The sequence below is a fragment of the Myotis lucifugus genome, unplaced genomic scaffold, assembly GCF_000147115.1.
Source record: "Myotis lucifugus unplaced genomic scaffold, Myoluc2.0 scaffold_79, whole genome shotgun sequence".
In the NCBI taxonomy this organism is placed as follows: Eukaryota; Metazoa; Chordata; class Mammalia; order Chiroptera; family Vespertilionidae; genus Myotis; species Myotis lucifugus.
Window position 1 is genome coordinate 3,527,820 of NW_005871127.1, and position 4,154 is coordinate 3,531,973.

Sequence of the window (4,154 nt, forward strand, 5' to 3'; positions counted from 1 at the left end):
CCGATTCCAGGGTGTGTCACCCGAGCACTGCCCTCTCACAATTCAGGACCTCTCAGAGGTTGTAGGAGAGCCAGTTTCAGCTGGATCCCTGCAGGCCAGGCCAAGGGACCCCACCTGTGCATGAGTTTGTGCACTGGGCCTCTAGTATAATATATTTGCAAGCCTGGAAATCAAGATATACATTAATGTAAATGTAGTTTGTATATAGGTTATAAACCACGTGTTTAGCAGATTGTTTCACATTTATTTTATTTTTATTTTTCAATTACAATTGACATTCGATATTAGTTATTTTGATCCTCATCCAAGGATATGTTTATTAATGTTTTTTGAGAGAAAGGATAGGGGAGAGAGATTGTTGTTTCTCATATGGACCCTGACCAGGCATCAAACCCAGATCCTAGGTATGTATGTGCCTTGGACAGGAATTGAACCTCAACCTTTTGGTATATAGGACACGCTCCAACCAACTGAGCTACCCAACCATGGCAACATCCAGTATTATTTTATACTAGAGGCCTGGTGCATGAAATTCATGCATGGGGGGGTCCCCTCAGCCCAGCCTGCACCCTCTCCAATCCGGGACACCTCGGGGGATGTCCGGCCCCCCCTGCCGGCCTGATCGCCCCCAACTGCCCCTCCTGCTGGCCTGGTTGCCCTCAACTGCTCCCCTGCTGGCCTGGTTGCCCCTCACGGCCCCGCCACTTGCCTGGTCGTCCCACACAGTCTGCTGTTCAGTCGTTTGGTCTTCCCTCACTAACCCCCCTGCCAGCCTGATCATAGGCAGCCATCTTGTGAGGGCATGAGGGTTAATTTGCTTATTACCTCTTTATTATATAGGATTAATTTCAGGTGGACAGCATAGTGGCTAGACAATTATATAATACTAGAGGCCTGGTGCACAGAATCGTGCAGTCGGGGGAGAGGTGGTCCCTTAGCCTGGCCTGAGCCATCTTGCAGTCCGGGAGCCCTTGGGACATGTTCGACTGATGGCTTAGGCCCTCTCCCCGTCAGTTGGACATCCTTAGCACTGCTACGGACACGGGAGAGGCTCCCGCCACCACTGCTGCGCTCACCAGGTGTGAGCCCAGCTTCTGGCTGAGTGGCACCCCCTGTGGGAGCACACTGACCACCAGGGGGCAGCTCCTGCGTCTTCCCCCTGGTGGTCAGTGCACATCATAGCGATGGGTCATTACGCTGTTTGGTCAATTTGTATATTAGCCTTTTATTATATAGGATATAGATTCCCTGATAATTCTAGTATTCCTCTGGACTATACATAGTTATTACAATATTCTTGACTACATTTCCTATGCTGTACTTTACATCCCTAAAATATTTTGCATCAATTTGTACTTATTAATTCTTTCACCTTTTTCACACAGACCCTTAAGCCCCCTGATAACAATCAACCATCTGTTTGTTTTCTGCATCTATGAGTCTGTTTATGTTTTCTTTGTTCATTTATATTGTTCTTTAGAGTCCCCATATAAGTGAAATCATGGTATTTGTCATTATCTGTCTGACTTATTCACTCAACATAATACCCTCTAAGTCCATCCACATTATTGCAAATGGTATGGATTTCATTCTTCTTATGGCCATGTAATATTCCATTATATTTATGTAGCACATCTTTAGAAACTATGGTTAGTCTTCATATTGCAAAAATATTTTGCTCCCATATCTTGGTTGTTATAAATAATGCTCAGTGAACATAGGAATGCATATGTATTTTTGAATTAGTGTACATTTTAAATTTAAGTATTATGCATTTATAATTACTGAATAAGATCTAATAATATTGAAGAATCATAGTAAAGGTTATACACTAAAAGTGATATTATCTCTAGAGAGTTAGTTCACTTATAAATACACATATGTGTCCTAGTTAATATTCCTTTACAACCTAATATTTATCAAAAATTAATAAATTTGCAGTTTATAGTCTGGCCCTGCCATTCCTAACACAATAATGTATTTACATAACTAATATATTCTATCTGTTTAAAGAGTTTATAGCATATGAAAATGTATTTTAAAACAATTATCTCTGAATAAACATAAGATGTGCATTATTTAAATTGATAAATCAGAAGGTTCTGATACAGTAAGGGGTCCATAGTGAAAGCAGACCGATTATTATTTAAATACAGACTAAGAATCATTGTCAGTGTGTCAATTGATTAACTTATTAGTTAACAATATCTTATTGATCTACATCAGGTTTCTGTCACCCATAGACATATAAACTAATGCCTATAAGAAACAAATTAACATGTAAATAAGTAAAATTATGTCAGTACCCTAGGTATTAGACTCAACTACAAAATGGATGTAGGTATTTAGTTATTTAGCTTATTTTACTTAACTTGTGCTTGATATTCAACATTCTTAGCTATATACCATGTTAAATTTAAGGAGAAAATAGTTTGGGAGAATCAAAAAGAAAAGTGCAGTCATTGCAGATATTTTAGAACCCAAAGCTCAAAGCTACTAACCATCTTAGTGCTTATTACAAATAGATTCTTTGCCAAAAAAAAGTATTTAAATAAATGACTGCTTCATTAATACACAAAATCACTGCATTATTGCTAGTATTTAAGTCATTAGATTTTTTAAGTCTCTTGATATATTTTCTTATAAGTGCTTTAAAAATCCACATTCAATTTACTACCTATAGGCCATCAACTATGTCTCCAGCTATCTGTAACCTTTACCCACTATTATCTTTTTAGGCTGGGAAGACAATGTCTAAAATTCATTGCTTATTTGAGAGAATTATTGACATTCACTTTTACATTGTTTTTTGACATTTTACTGTGGCTATACATAATATTTATATTTGGATGGCCAGATTATGGAAGTGCAAAGGAGCTAGAAATGTCCTAGAACAGGTCCATACACTAATGGGGACAATCAAATAAAAATCCTGGTCTCTTAAGTCCAAAAATGATGTTATGCAAAAGAGGTCTTATCAAAATGAATGACAAATAGCTAGAAAAGCAAAGTCTTGCATAAAATTAGGCACCATCCATCATCACAATAGAGCTACTGAACTCCTACTGAGTTCCTGATAAGCAGTAGTACAACAATTTACTAGCCTCACTCCCTCCAGGGCTCCCTAACATAGAAGCCACTTGCTCAATGCTGAGTTAACTGGGGAATGTGAAAGTTCAATACATATCTACACTAATAAAAGACAACATGCAAATTGACCGTACCTTTGCTATGCCTTAAGCCACGCCAACCAGCCAATCAGAGCGACCATATGCAAATTAACCCAACCAAGATGGCAGCCGGCAGCCACGGAGCTGAAGCAAGCAGGAGGCTTTGTTGCTCCAATGATGGAGGAAGCCAAGCTTCCCGCCTGCCGCGGCCCGGTTCTGAGCTCCACTCAAAGCAACAAAGTTTCAATTATAGAAGGTAAATAAACCCCAGATACCTGCTTTCAGCCGGCCATGGCCACGGAGCTGGAGCGAGCAGGAATGGGTTGCCCCTGGTGAAGGAGGAAGCCAAGCTTCCCTCCCGCCCACACTGGCCGGCTCTGAGCTCCTCTCAAGGCTACAAAGTTTCAATTATAGAAGGTAATTAAACCCCAGAATAAAAAAAAAAAAAAGAAGGAGAGGCTGGGAGCTTCTGTCACTGGGGGGGCTTGGCCAGCCTGAAAACGGCCCTCAGCCCCTCACCCAGACTGGCCAGGCACCCCAGTGGTGACCTCCCACCCTAAAGGTGGTGTGGCCAGCCTGAAAACAGCCATCAGCTCCTCACCCAGGCTGGCCAAACCTCCATGGGGTGAGAGTCCCCATTTGGGGGGGCTTGACCAGCCTGAAAACAGCCATCAGCCCCTCACCCAGGCTGGCCAGGCACCCCAGTGGGGACCCCCACCCTGAAGGGGGTGTGACCAGCCTGCAAACACCCATCAGCTCCTCACCCAGGCTGGCCAAGCACCCCAGCAGGACCCCTCCCTGATATCGGACCCCCTTCAGGGCAAACCTACCGACCCCCACCTGTGCACCAGGCCTCTATCCTATATAATAAAAGGGTAATATGCAAATTGACCCTAACAGCAGAACGACTGGGAATGACTGGTCACTATGACACACACTGACCACCAGGGGGCAGATGCTCAATGCAGGAGCTGCCCCCTGGGG